At 34.1% G+C, this 21202-nt stretch overlaps 1 long non-coding RNA gene across 5 annotated transcripts in view; it reads right to left on the reverse strand.

Annotated features, from left to right (window-relative positions):
* Positions 1-21202, reverse strand: part of LOC107078636 (uncharacterized) — a 302990-nt gene that overhangs the window by 73889 nt on the left and 207899 nt on the right. For all 5 annotated transcript variants that reach the window (XR_011190884.1, XR_001479587.2, XR_011190885.1 and 2 more), the window contains one exon: positions 19355-19466. This is a non-coding gene — a long non-coding RNA (uncharacterized lncRNA). The remainder of the gene's footprint in view (positions 1-19354; positions 19467-21202) is intronic.

Raw genomic sequence — 21202 nt, forward strand, 5'->3', positions numbered from 1 at the left:
AATCGTATTATTGATGGCGCAAGGCTCTAGTTTGTCTTTCAGTGGCACAGAAAAGATATTAGAAAAGAGAGCATTAACAAAGTCCCCTTAATCTTTGCAACAATTCAAAGATGATAGTATAGTATATACTGTAGGTTAGGAATTACAAATCCATATCAGAAAAGACATGAAACAAGTGCAGTATGTCGCTTTCTGCTTCTCAGCAAACAGTAACTGCATTGTAATTTTACATGAGTGGAAGCTTTCAGAAGGTGGTTAGTGAATGCAAAGACATAAGTGAAGCAACCAAATTGAGATGTATGACTTGTTAGTTTAATCCTAGGGTTATGTGTGGCCATAATACACAGTTAATTGAACAACACCTGTATATCTCCAGGAATGGATTTGATTTTTTCTAGGTTACTACAATTCTTTGAATCAGCGTTACTGCAGCTGGCAGAGCACTCACTTGCGATCACCCTACAAGATTCTTCCTGAAACACTTGTACAGTAAACCCTGGATTTAACAGACTTTGCTTTGATGGGCTTTGGATTTAATGGACAAAATATGCTAAAGGAGAATTTTATGTATAAAATCAGAAATACTGGATTTCCGCTGTAAGATGACTGTCCGGTAAGGGTAAGGCTAGCCCGGACAACAGACTTGGTTTATTCTTAAAAGTAGAGCACAATAGAAGAAATAAAAGTTAAATACTGTAAGCACTTACAGTATAAAGTAAAATACAGTATTGTTAAAGTACATGTTTGACATTGTTGGACTAAAAGAGTGTACAGGACATAAAATGTACTGTATTCGTGTTTTGTATGCTTTAACACATTTTATATGGTATATTTACAACACATAAAATAAAGAACTTATAGTATATACAGTATAATGATAATAAGGCACTGGAACAATTTTCATTAATTGTGTTGATTGTAAAATAAGTAAAAGATTCAGAAAGCATACACATAGTATATACTGTATATTTCTCACATAACAGTGTATTTCTGGGCTGAAAAAAGGCATTCCCAATTTAACGGACATTCAGTAATACAACTCTTTTTCCTATTAATCTGTAAAACCAAGGGATTGCTGTATTGTGTGAATCTTTGAACCTATGCAGCATTCGAGCATTCCCTTATGACAACAAATTAATTTATTATACAACTTTCACAGTAGTTTTGCCTTATTCTATGCTGTGTTTTCTATGGTTTTGACATCGGTTGCACTACAGAGGGCCATTTGAATACAGTGATAGATGTTTCTAAATAATGATTAATATTGTGCACCACATGTGTTTTGTGATCTTGATTAGTAAAGAACAGTGAAGGCCTGTTAATACAACAATACTATGAAAACATATATCAATAAAAGAAGAAGGCATTTTGCCAGAACTCTGTATAGGAGGTTCCAGAATTAGAATTTATAGAAAGGTGTCTATTAATTTAAGCATGTTTTACATTTTAGCCAAGCAAGGACATTTGAGTTCTGTTGTCGATTTTCCTTCCTTTTGCAATACTGGTGGGTTAAATGGCTTCATTTATGCTCGGTGTCTCACATATCTTGCTTTAATGTGCAATATTCTTTGGCTGATGAGTAGCTTAAGTGCTGTCTTTGTCCTAAACATGATAGCAAGGAACGATACAGATTCAGTGACGAAAGGACTGAGAAGAGACTCCTGTTTCAAAAGCTGTCTTCATTATTCATGCAATTAAATATGACTCGCATACTGCACTCCAGTGTTCATAAGTGCTAATATTGAACCATCTTAAACCAGTTTTTTGTTTGCTAAATTAGTGAGGCCCGTATTAAATTTTCTATGAATTTTACACCATTAGATGGAAGCCTTTTAATGGGGGAAATGTGCATTATGACTCATAGTTTGTTCGTGGTTTCCATTTTATGAAATAAGCTTTCTAAATTGACATAACATGCGTAATGCAGACCTGATTCCTTGTAAAAAAAAAGGCATGAGATTCTTTTGTAATCGGCGCACAGTAGTGACTTGGATCAGTGCATTAGGATCAAAATGAAACAAATATTTTTGTTTCATATTATTCATATTAGCTGTTAGCAAATAACTAATATTTTCATGGAGTCATGTAGTCAGTGTCGTGGGTGGTTGGGATGTTTTTTGTTGGTTTATTTTCCTCATTCAGTAATCTTTATCCAAAGTTTCAAAGCAGACTGACTGCTAGAAGAGGCACTGTGGCTGGAGGACACACATTTAGAATTAGGGGAATGTGTTGAAGGGCATGATCACCATAAGAAATGAAGGACATTTGCAGTTAGAAAACAAAATAGAGTAAGTGCAAATAAGTGGATAATATCAAGGCATGCAGAATTTAAAAACAGCAAGCATGGATTCATTTTTCTTCTCTTTCCACCTCTTGTGAACTCTCAGCTCTAACATTATTACCACATGCTAACTGGATACTAAGACTAAGATAGAATTCATGTCCCTCGTATAGAATCTGAGTTTGCACTGTTCACATGCAATTATATAATAACATGTTATTATATGGTAAGGAGCTCCTTTTGGCTCAGTCCAAAAAACCTGGTAACAAATACAGGCATAAGGTTAACTAAGTTTACAAGTGCAATGTACAAGTCTAATGTATCACTTAATTCATTTTTCAAGAGAAGTTTTAAAACATGCTGATTGAATCAAATATCTTTATTGGCTGTTCCTTCTCCAGAATAGCCGATGTGTGGCTTCCACGTTCTCTCTTCAACTTCTTTTAACAAAACTGATCTCAGAAGACCACTGTAAGTCTAGCAATTCAAGAATTCCTTTCAATATGAATTGTGAGGTTGATAAAATCAGTGTGAGAATTCTCTAATTAGAGACTCATACAGTACTACTTAAATTTAGTGGTTAATATTTTCATTTTTTATTATTTCAAATGAACAGTAATGTATGTAATTTAGATTTGTGATTTAGGATGCAATCATGGACACTGAGAACTTGCGCTTGATGGCAGTTTTCCTCAGGGTACACACAAGAAGCTGGTAGCTCAAACAAAGCTGCCATAAGATAACTCAATTGAAATGTATTGCTTGTGGATGTTTTGGAGCTTCTATTTAATCTGCACCTTAGTCCCTTTTCATTTAAAAAATGTGTTCCGTAAGGGTTGAAATAATTTAACTACTTTTGAAAGAAGTGAAATATTTGTGTTTTCTATCACTCACTAGGAAAAAAAGTCCACTTAGCAAGGATCTTTAAAAAGAAAATGTCTCTCTTCTGTATACAAGAACAAATGACAAATGCACAAATACAAGCAAATTAATATAACAGAAATATACCTTTTTAATCATGGGTTTTGCAAGGTTTAGCATAGATCCTTCAATTAACTAATTTTTTAAGCTTTATTCTAAACAGGTTTATTACAGTAGCTGTCACACACTCAAACATTGTATCATTAAATGTACTCTTGGCAAAATGAATTCAGTCATGGCTCATAAACATTATGAAATAATCACAAAATGACACTGAGATAAAAAGGGAAAGGAGCCAATGTCTGATGTGACATTTTTGCAGTTCAGACTCCTCAATACTCAGATTCTGCAACTCTATTACACAGTGAAAACAAACATTTTGACAACAATATAGGCCTTAGATGTGGTAGTGAGATTGTATTAAAACCAACCGTGTAGAAAGTTATCACATGTTCCAGTTTGTGCCCCCATGAAATTGGCACAAATCATGTTTTTTTTTTTTTGGCTGGAGGAAGATGGTTAAAAGGAACATGAAAGAGCAAACGAGGAGGCAATGGCCACTCACTGACTTAACCTCTGTCATCTACGTGCTCTAGTGTCAGCAAGGAGTCAAATAAAGATGAATGGGCTTATCACAGCACTGCGGCCTGGCTCATTGGTCCCAATTTCATCAAGCAGAGTAACTGTTCATATAGAAAGATTAATAGAGCATCCACCCAAACCACTATATAAGAAAACAGAGTGGCATACCAATAGATTCTAACAAATAGCAAACAGAGTTATTATGCTGAGATGGCAGAGGATGAGATCTCAGAAGAGAGCTCCCATTTTCAAATATTTGATAAAGTTCATGTTGATTGAATAATTATTTCCAGTGTATTAATTTCCAGTGTATTATTGTTCTACCTGTTCTTGTTCTTAGTCCCCTTCTTTTTTAAATCTTGTGTTACCAGAAGGAAAATTCTAACCTTAATATACTGTATGTTTTGCTGAATTGGTTTCTTTCTGCATTTTGTTTACTTAATTTGCTCATCTGTTATTCTGTTTTTTTTTTACTTTCTACAACAATGAAATCATTAAATACATAAGCCTTTTGTAGCATTTTCTTTTTTAAAACAATGCATTATTAATACACAGTGCTTTGTGTGCCAGCCTCTCTAAAAAGGGATGTTATTTCCGTTAATTACAACTTTAGGAATATATTTATTCACATTTTACCAGAAGGAAGTAAAAATTCCTTTCTTAAGTGTCTAAAATTGGAAGTGTCCAGTACTCTCTTCTGTGTGTTTTAATTTTCATTGTTAAATGGATAACAAACAGATACAGTAAGTATCCAACAAATTGATAATATTTTAAAAATATATATTTTTATATAGAGAATTCAGTTTTGAAATAGACTTAAAAAAATGACAACAAAACAAGTTATTTCCTGAGCCCATCTGTTATTTATGCAAGCAGTAAACTTGGCGCTGTAGACTTTAGACAGCTTACAGTAAATGAGTTGCAGTACAAATCACATAGAGGATATACAGAAGGTATATAGATTAAGGGGTTACAAGCGTATTTATGAATCCTGTCTTCATGTTGTGATTTTAATCAGCTTATTGGTCTGGATGTCTATTCATTATTTTTGGTGCCTTTTTTAAAGACAGAGTTCCTATGATGCAAGCTATTAGATATGTAGACACAAATGAAAAATAATTGGGAATAAAAATATATTTTAAAATAAAGGAATTTTAACAGCTTCTGTCTCTAGCAAAATGTACGTATACTAACCGAGTAAAGTACTGTGAGTCAGATGGTAACAGGAAGTCAAAATCGAGACTACTCAATATTCTGACTTATTTTTAATAGCTTTTTCTTCTGTATTCAGAGAATGATCTACAGTTATGACAGGGCATAAATATAAGCTTTTGAAATAAGTCAGAAAGTCTAACATTTCTCAGAAAGGTGTTTAACCAAAACCAGCCTTGTTTATAACTAAAAATACATATTTGATGAGCCTAATTTGTTTTATTTTCAAAATGTAAAATCTGCAATCCTTTGATTATACACCTGTCCAAAGTGGAAAAGTCGATCGTGTTTTTAAGTCTCAGTTTGTGGACAAAGGCACCTGTCACATTTCACAAAGAAATGAGCGACAAAGACAGCAAAGACAGGTTCATCATGCCTGCCTGAAGAGCTGCTCGTCATTGAACACATTTCCAGCTCCATAGAGCCCTACAGGAGAGTCAGCATATGATTGAAGGAGTGGTGCATCTCTCTCTGATGTCAGTGCAATCCCGCATGTATCTGACAAGTCACATGAGCTGTCATGCCCTGGCTGATTAATGCCATCTGAACCTCATGGGCACAACCTATAATACACCAACATTTGGTAAACCCCTGTCACAGTCAACGATTCACATGACCCATGAGTCAAATCAGCAACACCCATATTATAGAGTTCAAATTCAGCTTCCAGCATGTGCCTTTCCTGGTTGAGTTACCTGGAACTCCTGATGGATCTAATACAATATTTCACTGAGTTTCTTTTTTACTGAACTAAGACAATGAGGAAAATCAGTACACTACATTTTCACTTACAGTTAATTTGTTTGCTCTTCCCTTTTAACTAAAGATTATTTAACTGTAACTTAAGATTTCTTATCTGGATAATTGTGTCATTTTTCTTTCCTTAAAAAACAATATGACTATCAGAACAACTGCCAGTATCTAAATTCAAATGAATATAAAATAATAAAAAATGATGAGATTCCCTTCTCCAGAAGGCCTGGTATTGTAGTATTTGCCTAACATTTTAATACCAAATATGATAGAAGAACTGAATTGATGTACTACACAAGCAGTCCAGTGATCCTTTTAACTGGAAGAGAAGGAAGAGTAGTGTAGTTGCACGGGTGCTGTACATAATCTCTACATTCTAGATGATCCTTATTTGTATCATATTGACTCCCTTGTATTTTTTCAACAAGCTTAAGCAACTGGTACGAGTAAACATTCTCAGAGGACAGGATCATATAAACTAGATGTAATCTGGATTAGGCTGAATAGAACATGTTTAAAGAGGGACCATTCATAACATTTTATGAATATAATACAGTCTTAGGCCTTTATGCACAAATTGGCAGGCAGTGATTTTAAAGGCCTAAATAGAACAATATGTATTGTCTTGCCATCTATTCCTCACCAAGAAACTACAGAGTGACATCACAGTCTTCTGTGCCATCACCCTCCACTATTTGATTTTCATCTGCATCATAATTATATTCAATACAACAAAATCTACTTTTTTAAAGTAAAGGTAAATAAGATCCTAAAAATTTTATAAAACTATTTTAATGAAAGAACTAAAACTGAGACTGGATCAAGCTGAATTTAAATATTGTACATACTGTATGGACTTTCCAGACTTGAATTGGGTGATGCCCTTGATTATTGAACAAGATGGGTTGGCATGATTATTGCTATCTTATGGAATTTGTCTCTTAGAAACTGAAAGAGTGAGCTCATTGCCCAAGTTTACATAAGAAAAAGCAAGATGCCCCATAAAAACTCCAATTCAGTCATTATTTTATTTATTGACAATGTATTTTTCTTTGGTGAACATCTCTAGAATGAACTGAAGATAAAATATCCCACTGTATTTTTTGTAGTGGTTTTAGTACCGAAAAATGCATATCAAGCTAAACGGTGCAAGTAAAATTCTTGATCTTCTTTAAAAAAACTGCACCCTCAAACACCTCATGGGACATCATACAGCATGTTAAAACATGTGAAGATGAGACCTCAGGTTGGTTATAAATTACCATTAGCAGCCTGATGACTCATTTCTTAGCCTTTCCCTTACAATTCTCAGGAATGGTCGGGAATCCATCTTGAGCTCCAAGTAGAAGTCAGGATTAGGTCTAGCTTGGACACTTCAGAGGAGGGAGGGTATGTTCAGAAGGAAAAGCAGGAAAATGGCTCCCCAAACAACGTCTTTCTGTGTGACAGGAGTTCTCCTTTAACAGCCTCGGGTGTTTAACATATTAAAACAGTTCATCTTCTTCCAAAAGCCCTAATAAGTCTGCCAGGTGGGAGGTTGTAGTCCATACTTCTTCATGTTGTCGGTTTCACACATATCTTCACTGATCTCCAATGCATGGCCAGCTTTTTCTGGTTGGAGACCAGAAAGCACAGTTATTGCCACCATCAATTATCTGACCATTGGCTGTATTTGTTTTATTTTCTTCCTCACACTTTTGATCTCACATTCCTGTCCTTTGCAGCATATACAGTATGTACAGGTGTCATTGAATTGTGAACTTCAGATGTTTGAAACTATAGATAACCCAGGTTTTGTTTCAGATGAAGTGCTGCAATTCATTACTGACATTACTGCCCTACTCCAGGCTTATAGCCTCCTGCCAATGATGAGACTTGATCTATTGTGCCATGCAATTCTCTTGTCGGTGAGGTGTATACAACACCATTGGTGATACACAAACAAGTAAACCCTGGATTAACAATTTTTTAATGATAAATGAATCCTTACTGTACACAAAGGCAATCCTTTCTTATTATTAACACAATTCAAAGCTATTATAATCTTCAGAAAATGTTTAGTGGAGATGTTTATAATTTAAGCATACCATTTACCATGAATTAAATCTTTTACCTTGCAGCTGTTGTTTTATCAGCATAACCCATATTTTAATGGAGCCCATTTTCTTCATCGTGTCACTGTACTTGATGTTATAATTCTTCCCAGTGTTATTGTTAAGACACAGTACCCTCTGACCTCATTTGAAGCCTTGAAACAAAGGAACAAACTTTTCATAATTTCCTGTGTGTGGGGGCTGACACCAGAGGTCAAGAGGTCAAGTAGAGATGAGATTTAGTGTCCTTTGATTGTTATGTATTTGGTTGAATTGGTTGAAAGGCTTCACTTCAAAATATAGTTATTAAAATATTTTCAGGCTCTGGTATACTGATATCCTAGCAAACAACAATATATATATATAGCTCCAACTGTTACTAGAAGATTGTGGTTTGGTTATGTTAAATAAAATATTTTGTAAGGATTTTATGATGTAACTGGAAGTATGAAGATTGGTTATATTGTTAAGCATTTCTGAATACCATACCAAGCCAGAATTTTAGAAAACCCCAAGCTAACAAGTGAACATTGCAGACTAATTCTGGAAATATTTTGTCTTGGCAGTAAAAATATTGTCAAGAACATTTCAGCAACACCCCCTGGAGTCTAAAAATTTGCAAACTAAGCCAACATTTTTATTTTATTTTGTCACATGTTTTTAGTATTTTTATTATTATTATTGTTATGCTGGGTGACTGCATTTAAAAGAATAGGCATTCTTAAGTATTCATTAGCATGCAAACGAATTACTGAAGTGGTCTATGGGATCAACTGTAACCATCATTATCTTCCTGGAAGGGCTGATCATTCCCTTTATTCTATTCATTGACAAGATGTCTAGGGGCCCCACAGCAGCCTAATTTTTTAACCATTTTTGCAAACCTGCATTTTCAAAAATGATGTATGAATAACAGCATAAACCAAACGCCTTTACGTGCTTGCCAAGCACATGCAGTGCGGAAATACGAGCTTCTGCTTTCAGTACCATCCACATGCCTCAACCATGACCTAGAGACAGACCACCCATGGGTGTAAATGCAATACAGCTTTCAGCCCGTGTCTCTCCTCCCAAGACTGTCCACACAGAATGCGCAGTGGTTTTGTGGATTTTGTTTAATGGCATTGGAATCATGCTATCGCCTTGCTTGTTATTGGTTTAAAGATACTTTTTACAAAGTTCCCACTTGAAATAATATCCTGCTGTCTTCCCTAGTTTGATCCAGAGGAAATCATATTGTGATTTATAATGTGCAGTATATGAAACGCTTCCTTTGCCTGTTTGGGAAGAGATTAGCTGGGAGCCGATCGTACTATAACATCACTACGTTCAAGTGAGGAAAATCTGCCCTGTTTTAGGGGAATCTACTGTATAAAGTTTTCAGTTTTTAAGAGCAAATCTTCGGCTAGGACTTTTGTTTTTAGAAAAAGAAAACGAGAAAAATAACTTGCACAATTGTATTTTCAGTTTTAGTGATAATACAGTACAACATGAGAAAGTTAATAGCAAGCACATACAGTATACTGTAATTAAATACTGAAATACACCCACAATTGACTATAATATGAATTGCTTCCATTATTTAACTTTTTGTCCAATTAAAAAAAAATACTCAAAATACTTGAGCTGTCCTTCTAAGTATTCAAGAAGGTTTTTTTATTATATTCACAGAAAGGATGGTAATGACATTGATATTTTTATGTGTAAAAAAGGCTCCAGACCTGTTAACATTTCAATTCTTCAGAAACTGTATGTACTGCACAAGCTATTGCTCACAAATTCTATTTGGAAAATAATATGATAAAGTCTTTCTGTAAAACTCTAAAGGATAATGTCAACAGAATACCATAATTCATTAGATACTGTATAATATAATGTTTATTGACATCTTTTTTTCAAGTGATGACTATCAAATAAAATATACTGTACAACATGCATACTGTACAACATTGCAAGATTCCATGCAGGATTTCTTTGGATTGTATACATTATTTTTGATTCAAGAGTTAATAACAATGTAAAAATGAAGATAATTTAATGCCTTGAAAGAAAACAAAACATTGCAATGGTCAGACTATTTTTTGCTCTAATTAAATGCACAAAAATTATATGGAATATGGCTGGTCAAGTTGCAAAGGAATTGTGTGAATCTCATTGGTATCTTTTGCTTGGAAACAACAGATGTGGTCAGTCTACTGTGTGCTGCTGAAGTTCACCTGTATCCCAAAGGCCATAACAGGTGTACAACAAGGTCACTGAAGAACACAGAACCCATGATTAAGAAATTATTTGTAAACCTCAAGACCTTTCAAAACATGTAAGATATTATAAATAAGTAATTGTATTTTAAATTGCATTTTTACTTATGAAATAAAGGGGTCTAAAAATATGCATTTCAAATACGTGCTTCCAATAAAAATAGAATAAAAACAAGTTTAAATGTATTCTAAAATGGAGAGTATAGGAGAACACTGCTGTCAATTTACTTTCCTTAGTGATGGTGTAAAACATTATTGTTCTGATTTCTGATTTCTATTTCTGCAACTGGTTAATGTTGCAGTTTGTGGATTTCTTAATGTTGTTGTCAGCAAAAATGTAATAATCCTAGCCCTGCATACAGTACCTCTACCTTGATGCATACACATAATGTATGGTTTATAATCTCTTTTCTGGCTACTATTATAGATACTGTTCATACATATTCTCTGATAATATTTGATTCAACGCTTAGGGTTAGGAATCCCACTACAAAAAAATACAGGATGAACATAGAACACTGAAGTAAACTATAACTCTCACGTCAGGAATGTGCATATGTACTGTATATTCTTTCTTTGTGTCTAATTGCAGTCCATGCAATGAAGTGATAGAGAAAATGTTTAAAATCACTATCAGACTATCACTCTCTTAAAGCAGTCATGATCTAGGCCTCTTCACATTTTAAAGTAGGGGCTTGTATTAGAAATCCTAAAAGATGCTAAAATTCTTGCTCTCTAGTGCCACCACATGGGTGAATAATTTAAAGAGTATTTTTATGCATTTGGCTAGATTTCAAAACCTGTTGTTATTTTCAAATTCCTCTATACATTAGTCAATTAGTCTAGAGAGAGACAATAGTATTATCATTATTAGACTTAAGGGAGACAAATTCAAGTTTTTTTTTTAATAAAAAACCTCTGTGATTGATTGAGAACGAAAAATAGAAAAGTATTTGAGTGCAAAAAAGATGGAAGACATTTTGTAATCAACTACTTTTTCACCAAGATGTAATTTAGGCCTTTTCCAAAATCCCATATAAAAAGTTATTAAATATATAAGAAAATAATCAATAAATATTCTTAAAATACATAAATGTTCCATAGCCGAATGACCATTTCTTACATTAGCCTGTTATGCAGCAGTAGCATGTTTAGCTAGGTGCATGGAACGTTTTAGCCTTGTAATAAAACTGCCCTTGCTTCTAAAAAGAAAACCAAGTGGTTTTATTACAGTGTCTCATAAACACCTCTTTTCTTTTTGCTTCCACAAGAAAGGAAACAGGAGTCGTGTTGGGTTTTAGTGAACATGTCCCTGTGTGCTTTTAAGTTAAAACACTCCAAGCAATATTCTAGACCCGTTGAATTTAAATTGAAAACAGCCATTACTTTACAAGGACAAGGTAAGGTTTGGAAATATGTAATAAACTCTTACAGCTGTCTATACAGGTGTAGAACACAACAGGAATGAACATAAACCATATTGGTAATTTAATTAATAGGCAAATGATGATCTTCTTTTGTACTGTGTGTATTTGTTTTGTATTTGATTTTTATATTCAATTTTAAAAAAAAACTTCAAATTCAAAGATGTTAACTTTCTTGTGGTTTCTACACAGTTCAGTTCTAAACTATGGCTGGTTAATGCTTTCGTGTTGCCATCACAGCAAGCAGCTCCAGCCCACTTTCCTGTTGAACACAGTATTTTGAATGAGTGAAGTTTATTTAAATACCTAAAGTGGGTAATTCTCACAGGAGTCTCTTATTCTTCGACATTTTCAACAGCTGGGCTTACAGCTTGTGCCTCAGACTTAGTGTCGGAATGTAGCCTCTCAAATGGCACCACTGGACTCGCTCTTTAACGATTTGCTCTTGGTAACCTAACTTCCTCGCTGTCCCATTTTTTTTCCCTCCCAGACCTGCATTAATGAACCCAATAAATAAAGTGCTGTGCCACCCATCCATTACTGACATTAATTTTAGAACAAAACATTAATCAATTCAAATTTATGTACTAATGCAGGCCCAATCAATTTGAACTTCTTATGACAATTAACACAGCTTTAGCTACAACTCTAAAACACGCTGACCCATCAATTGCTGTTTCCATCAAACACACTAATGGCACCTCCTCCTACCTTTAACTCTCTCTGTGTCACCTGATTGGACCACTGCACTGAAGCAGATCAATTAATATAAATTATCTATGCAAAGAATGATGGGTTAATATCATAAGTTCATTTAATTAATTGTTTGATTAAATGAGGTGCTTTCATTAGCTCACTTAGCCACAAACCATGTATATATCATCATAATCCCTTTTACAAGCTCAGCTGCCCTAGACAGGGACCTTACTTTGTGAGCATATTCATATTACCAGCCCCAGTCATGCAAACCTCCCTGCATAATTAACAACCAAACGAGCTGCAGTCACTTAAGCTGAAAAGAAAACTGTTCACATCAACCTCCCTGGTGCTGTTTAATTTGAAGATGTCATGGGTAAAACAAAGGTGAAGAGACAATGGTAATTAAAAATTAAAAAGGACAAGGGGGAAATTTGCCTCTAATGGCAGCGACGTGGAAGGGGCCGCATATAAACTAAGCACTTACACTCCCTCCTGATGAAAGCAGCCGGTGGCTTGTTAAATTTTGGGCTCTGTTCTGGCTCTTGACGAGTTAAGGGCATTCCTTCTCATGATGCAGTTGTTGTGATGCAGCTGTCAAGTATGCTAGGCAGTGTAATGCACAGAGCTGATCCTTTTTTTAGGTTGCAGAAAAGAAGTGCAAGAATTGCTCCGTTATCTTTATTACAAGGGTATATAGAAGTTTGTAGCTGGATTGAAATAGCCACCTCACTTACCTCAGACCATGAGTATATGGCTTAAATATTTGCTTAATTTGGGAGCTGCAGGCTCAATTTGAAAATGTTTACTGCATGTTTCTTTTTTATACTGTTTAGATTGTCCTCCAAGGGATTCACGATAAACAAATCCTGAAAAAATACAGAAAACCAACAAAATCGAACAATTAATAGATGTCATGTGGTAAAGGCACAAGTGAAATGGTTGTTGCTGGTTCGAGAAAGTCACCAGGAAAAGACAAATGAAACAGTAACAGATGTTTTACTCTTTCACAATCTCCACACTTATTTCAAAGGTTTAATGACCTCACATTCAGACGCAAAATGACTAATTCTTCCCATTTTGATTCTCATTAAAGCATGCTCCAGTCAGAAGGTCATTCAGTAATAAAAGGCTTTTAAGAAATGTGTGCATGGGAAAAAAAGCCATTTTTACAGCCATAACAGTTTTTATGTTTAAGATTCATATTTTGAGTGTATACCTGCACCTACTGTAAATGAATCACATTAAACACACATATACTGTATATTCCTAAAAAAATGCATAAAGCAAACAGTTACTGTAGTTTGCTACAATTCTATCAAAAAGGTGATTTAAAGTCCTAAAGGATTCTGATCCATTCTAAGTTGAATATATATATTTTACATACACTACTGCATATTTGCATGAATATCCATACAGTACTTCAGACTTCTGCGATATACAGTTGATCAAAGATCTTTTGCCTCTTTTGTCCAAGCTAAAACTGTGATCTGCCTTTCTAAGGTATAACTACTTTCACGGTTGATCTTAAAAGTATTTGGTGAATGGTTCATTTGGCCTATTTACTATAGCCCAACTAATAGCTAGCGTTAGTTAGAATGGTTCAGTGACCTCCTGCCATTGGTAACATTTCTAATCTTTTTACAATCTTAATAACGAACATTGCCTTTTGATGTCAAACATTTTATTATTATTATTGTTCTTCTTCTTCTTAATATTATTATTATTATTTTATTGTTTTATTCTTTCAAAGCATTAACATTTACCTCTTTCTCAGTGTAGGACATTCAGTAAAAGGAAAAAATGGCAAGCAAAACACACAATATCCAAAAAATGTTTCTTTTACTTTGTCCACAAAATATGGAACACTGGATCACACATTCATATTTAAAAAAATATAAACAATTTGTAGTTTCTGATTTTTGTCAAAACTGTGGTGTTCTTAAATTAATAATTGACAAGTGCTTAAGATATTCAGAGTTTTTACCTTTTCTCAGAGTTTAGGGCTCAAAAAGGAACATGCACCTGTTTATGTGACAATAAAAGTTAAGAAAAATAACAAAATATCACATGTAAGGAAGGATTTAATTTGACCTGTTTCTTAATCAGTATATGAGAGTCTAAACCCTTTTTTATTGGTCTCTCTCGAATAATACTTTAACTTTAAAACATTTCATGCAATATATTATAATGTAGTTTTGTTTTATGAGTGTGAAAGTAACCTTAAAATAGTCAAACCATTGGAGAGTACAAACAAAGGTTCATCTAAAGTATATTTTACTGTGTTGGATTTGCCATTAAAAATGTTAAAAATGATAGACTGCTAGGGTGGTTCATTCAAGCTAATGGTTGACTATTATTAGCTATAGAAAAAATTGGTATTGGCTGCAGAATAAATTAAAAGAGCATTAAAAGTAAAATATATATTGAGCAAATGTGTAAGCCTGTCAGCAGAATGCATATTGCCTTCAGCATTAAAAATGTATTTTAAAACAAAAAATCATATTTGTACCTGTTATAAACTTTAAATTATTTTTTCCTTTCTCTATACTGTATATAAATTTACTTTTTTATATTTATATCTACATATATACATTTACATTTCTTACATTTGCATTCTTAAATTAATCTTTTGTTCCCCATATTATAACCTGTTAATTTATAGAGGTTAATTTGACGAAACCCTAGACCTTTTTTTAATCTTACACTTGCTCTAATTTTGATCAGATAACAGCCAGGAAAAAATGCTCTGGATTTTAGAGGAAGACAACTTCAACACAATACTATTCATTTCCATTACCTAAATAAGTGCCTCAAAATCATTCAAATAATGTAAACACTTGCCTCTATTTGCCCTACAATTTGCCCACCATACAGCATCGCAGCATAATATAAATGTATTAGCATAGCACAAACATAGAGGTTTCATATCTATTGGATATTCATGTTTTTCAAATATAATCTAGTTGTCCATAACCCAAAAAGCAAATAACAAATTATATGAGTGATAAAACTCTTGCATTTACATATTCATTTACTCGTGTCCTGTCACAATTTTTTAACCTCTAGATCTTCCTGCCACACATAAATGAACCTGTCTAGAATTGTTTTTTTTTCTTCCTCTAAATTGCAAGCCTATATTTCTGGAGCTCTGATGCAATTATGCCACCTCAATTGCCTTGCAGTGGAAAAAAAAGGCACAATGCAAGGCTTTGTGTATCAAGAAAATAAAGGCTAGAAAATTGCCTGAGACACACACAAACACAAAGGCAGCTACGCTTCCTTGAAACTGGACAGAATAAAAGTCGACAGTTTCTATTAACAATAACAAGAGAAAATACAGAGGCCCTTTATCTCTTAAGATGTAAATTTATACAAGGATCCGTGCTTCCCTGCTGTAAATATCACACACCTCTTAAGACCATAGAACAAGAAAGAATTGATTTTTCTCCCTAGTCCCTACCATCTGCAAATTCTCATAGCTTGGCATTATATCAATGCTAAAATTAAAAAATCCTGCACTCGAAAACCATGAGGGAGATTTGCGAGGTTCAAGCTGTTTATTCTTTAAATTATATGATTGATTTTCCATGTTCATATCTACTCCATCTGAATCATTTTTCAAGTTTATTCAATTGATTTCTTGGTGTTAGGTGTTGCTCTCTCAATAACCTTTCTTTAGTGCATATCAGCTTTATATCTGTTCTCATTTACATTTATAGGCCTAAAGCTACTGAAAGTATATTGATTTTCTCCAAGCACTTTGGTATACAATCCCTGGTTATTTGTGATGAATGCTCCTTCTCATTTATGGTATTAAAGTCTCTGAGAGGAAACCTAATTTGATTTGCATTCATTTGGGTCATCTGCCCTTCAGATATACAAGACTTCAGATTGTGCTGGTAACCAAACTCATAATTTACAGCTTCTGAAGGCAATAATAAAACAAAGGAGGAAAAGAACCATCTCTTGACATGACACCTTACCTATGATTTAATTTGATTGTTATTGCATTATATATGTTCATTAACATGTCCCCAGCAGGGTAAAAACATCACAACTAAGAAATTATTGAAAACAGGTAATTGAAATTTCTAATACTGCTGGATCCTGATTGTTTCTTTCAGTGGAAGTTCTTTAATTAATTCACCTGTATGAAGAACAACTAAGGAATTAGAAAAGGTTTCTAGGCTTGAATAAATGTTAATGTTTCAGACATACTGTACTGTAATACTGAAAAATAAGTGTGGTTCTCTCAAAGCAAAACACTTCAGTGGAAGTAGTAGGTTTTTATTTAACTGCAGTGACAAAAACATAGCCAGGTAATGCATGCCCTTATGGATGTCCTTTCTCAAAAATAGCATAAGTTACTGATCTGTTTATAAAGAAACCCTAATTGGTAACATATGACACTTGTTAGAATTTAGAATGCAGAACATGCTTGTAACTTAATCAGCACAACATATTTAAGTGTTTGACTTCTGCTGCTTAGTAATAATTAAAGCTTTTTTTTTACTTAAAATGTAAATTAATTGAAAGTAACTAAATTCAAGCAGTTTATTTCTCATGTGAAATGGGGCAGGGTATGATCACTCACTCCCTCATTATGGTTTGCGTCTTCTGTAGTTTTAATACTTTTAGTTTTAACAGGTTTGTAGAAAATGTAAAACAGACAGTCTAAGCAACTCTTTTACATTTTGCATCCTAAAACATTTCCAAGAACAGTTTTATAGCTGTTATAATTATATAATTTTAATTCCTTTAGGATGATCAACCCCAAATGTCGCTGAGTAAGTGTTCTTTCTGAAAATATCTATTTATGTTACAGGGACATTCTCATTCCCATAATTCAGCCTGCAGCACTGGTCATAAATGCAGCGTGTGGATAATTGTTTCTAAAATGATATTGCAATAATAACTACCAGCAAACTTTTGCAACTCTAAAGAATCTGAAAATGCACAAGCAAAATTGGTATGCCTATGACCTCATAAAGAACTTTACATAATCACAACAATTTCAGAGAATATCTAGCGAGGTTTCATATAAAACTAGTGATCCAAGTAAAGTCCCTATCAAACCACACTGTTTATTCCTTTTTCTTGATCCTAATGCAGCTTTTAGATAATGCAAATAGATCACAGGCCGAAATGATCTGACAAGATAATGGAGCTTTCATTGCTGGCTGATTAACTTGGCTGTAGGGTTCCACCTCGCCCCTTTCGGCATGATGGCCCTAATTAATAATGATTACTCCCAAAATGTGCAAATGGAACGATAAACGAAGAACCAACTAATTAACTGCAACCATTTCTACTAATCATTAGTTAACATCCCATTTTGTCATCATTACACTGAAGCACATGCAAGGACAGATAAAACAGGGTCAGCCTTTTTTACCCCCATAAACCTGACAGCCATATTTTCTTACCCAATAAAAGACAAACAAGTAATTAAACCAAGAGCTGAAGTAAGGGGCCACAAAATTCGATTACTTCAATATTCCACTGGTGGGTGAACACTGCCATTTTTCAAAATAAGTGCTGAAATCATCCCATTCCTCAGGCATAAGGTGAAACTGTTTCTTTCAGGACAGAGACCAACTCCGGAGCTGAGGACCAACTCATTTAATCAGAACTTTGTTGCAAGAGAATAGTGCAGCCCCAAGTAAAACATTGCTTATTCTGCATTATGTTGTTATGCAAGTTGTTCAGAAATCCATAACCTGTTGCAAGGTGAACACAAAATGTACATACTGTATACATATACAGTAATGTCTCAAAACAATGTATACATTCTCATAATTCATCATGTAACTACTGCATGCTCCTGACCTTGAAAAGTATTCCTGGTTAGACAAATGTATGTACCTATAACACTCAAACAGCATAAAGGTCAGCGTAAAGAAAGTCTCACTACTCAGAAAACTCAACAAGACAGCCTAGCCACAATAAGGCAGGCTTCTTGATTGACAACTCAGTTACAGTATGTACTGTATATTTTGAGGAATGGTTTGGCTTCTATATTTACTCACTTATTAATATGAAACTTAATAACAACTGTACTTAATATGATGATGATGGTGGTGGTGGTCCTTTTTTGTAGTCTATAGGTACATGCTAATGTTTGTCTATACTATTTTTCATGGGTTCTTTTATGATTTAAATTGTAATTTAAAAATGCTATATTGAACATAGTGGCATGTCCCAGATAACATTAACGCCAATCAAAATTCCTGAAATGTGGCAAAGTTCTGTGTGAAATAAGGCAGAACTTAAAGAAAGCATTTTAATGTTGACTTTAATAAAAATATAATGGAAATATTCATTTGAGCCACACAAAGCCAGATTCTCCACATGTGAGTCAAAAAAACTACTACAGTAATTCGACACTTGGTTAGTATATCTTCTCTTATTATATGGTGGAATGAAAATACTTATTTTTAAGGGTACAAAGGCTTTCCAAAAACTGTTAATTGAATGTGTGGTATTTGACAGGCTTCAGCCTTTATAAGAGGTTTGGATGGTATGAAAGTGCAATTGATGTTAGATAAACCATTGCATTGCATCGCATTGTGGGAAAGTTTGATTTCAAAATAAGGAAATGTACTGTAATAGACATTACAATTTCTAATGATGTCTGTAATGTGGCAGGTACTAAAAATTGAATGAGGGGAGAAACATAAAACACATAACTAAAATGCATGGAAGTTTCCGAAGTTTGTTTTAGTAATCTTCACAAGTAGGATGGAGTTATAGGTCAGAATAAGTGCAACAGTTCAGATTTTCAGGCTGGATGGAAGCTCAGCAGGCACAAATGTGTAAGGCAGAACAACAGAAACTTCAGAAACTTCAACTTCAGAAAATGTCAAATCTTAGCAGAAGGAAATGCATGCGGCTTGGTGTGGTGGCTAGCACTCCTGCATCAAAGTTCCTCTGTCTTGGATAGGATTCCTGACTAGGATGCCTTCTGTGCAGATTTTGCATACAGTATCTCCTTGTTTCTCCAGGTACTCTGGTTTCCTTCCACCTTCCAAAGACATGCTGGCCAGATTAATTGGTGTCTCTTACTTGTCCCTGTGAACTTTTGTATGTGATCCTTGATTGACCAATGTCCAATTAGGATAGAAGTCCTACCCCGAGTCCTGAGATTCCAGAATGGGCTTCAGGTTGCAGTGCTTCTGTAGCGGAGCTAGTTTGGGCACAGTGATGTCATCGCCCTCCTTGCACATAGAGGGACCTCAGCCATCTGGGAACAGCAACAGTTACACCTCTTATCAAGTATGAGCAGATTTCTGATAATGTTAATGAAAGGATGCATTAATAGTCCTCAGATTATACAGTATACTGTATGCATGTACTATACTGTATGTATAGTCTATATACTGTAAACCTCAGTCAGGAGTTTAGAACATTCAACATCAACAAAAAACTGAAAAGTGAAAAGTAATTTTCCTCTAATCTTCATCAGGACATCTTATTGTAGTGATTAAAATTGAATTCAAAATATTCTAAATTTATTGGTGCATGAAAGACACCGTAGAGCCCCTTATTTCTAAGAATCAGAACACTTAAATAACACTATGTATGGTAATGAAAAAGCTGTCAATAGCTCCCCTTAAAATTGGCTGATTTACTAAAACTTTTATGAAGACAGTAAATTTCATGTCTTATTTCTTGATCCTAAGATGTAGGACAAAAAGAAATCAATACCCCTCCAACCTGAGCCTGAATTTTGTCAACCTCCAATTATTATCTTGCTTGTGGGAAAGATCAAGGAGTAATTGAGGCTCCTGGTCCTGATGTCACAGAATGGACAGACAATTTCAATTGTGAAGCGATATAATTCCAGATATAATGCATTTAACCTGGTTGAAAATAATAGACAGTCTGGGTCTAGATGTTGCAATTCTTGCTTTATTTTGCTGGTATACTGTATATCTAATTCTTTACATACCGTATGCCACTGAAAATAAACTGACCTGTGGAATAACACCTTACTGTATGGTATATTAAATCTACATACAGTAACTTCTTCTATGAACTGATTCTTAGTTTTCAATGTAATCTGACATTTTGTACAGTACGTGTCAGTTTTAATTAAAACTCTACTACTCAATGTATTATTTTATACATACTGTACCTATATGCATATCCTAAATAAAATTAATGGTATTCAACACGCAGGTCAATTAATCAGTAATTACCTAAGCTTCCGTAACACCATTTCTTCAGTTTTATAATTGCCTGTTAAATGGAGTTCATGCTGTTTTCAACATTAAAAATGATTTAGAAAATATTTAAAATTTTCTATTTAATTTCAATCCCTTTCCCAGATCAAAGGCAGCATTGTCAAAATTACAAAACTTGGAATTATCAAACATGTTTGTGTCCTCTGGTCCATGCATCAATAAGAGGCTGTTTTCTGTTTTCATACTGTATCTGCATAAGCATTAAGCTTCAATCTGCCTCAATTCACATGGACTTCACATAAGTTACGTTTGAAATTAACCTGTGTTTTTTTTTTCCATTGAATGACTAAACTGTGAAAAAGAAAATTCTTGACTGTTGTAAGAATTTTAGAATTTTGTAACAGCAGTTAATAGCAATAACGCAAGTTGACAACATTATATTTTCCAAAACGCTTCCTCTGAACTGTGTGGGTGCATTATATAAAATAAACAGTGATTTAACAATCTAAATACATTAAATTCTTTGAAAGTCAACATTAGTTTAAGCTGTTTTCAGAGTGGAGACACAATCAAAACTATTCTGCATGTTTGAAGTATACAATATACTTCAGGACAATATATCCTAGTCAGGTGAAGAAATTGTATTCTTTACTCAAAGAGGTATTTGCAATTCATATTGCAAAAGACTGAAATGTTGTCTGCCAAACTTTAAAGTAATCAAAAAGGGGCAAGATGTGTTTTTAGCCTACATGCAGATAAATAAACCATCACACAGATTTCCACTTTATATTTT

The sequence above is a fragment of the Lepisosteus oculatus genome, chromosome 10, assembly GCF_040954835.1.
Source record: "Lepisosteus oculatus isolate fLepOcu1 chromosome 10, fLepOcu1.hap2, whole genome shotgun sequence".
Lineage (NCBI taxonomy): Eukaryota > Metazoa > Chordata > Actinopteri > Semionotiformes > Lepisosteidae > Lepisosteus > Lepisosteus oculatus.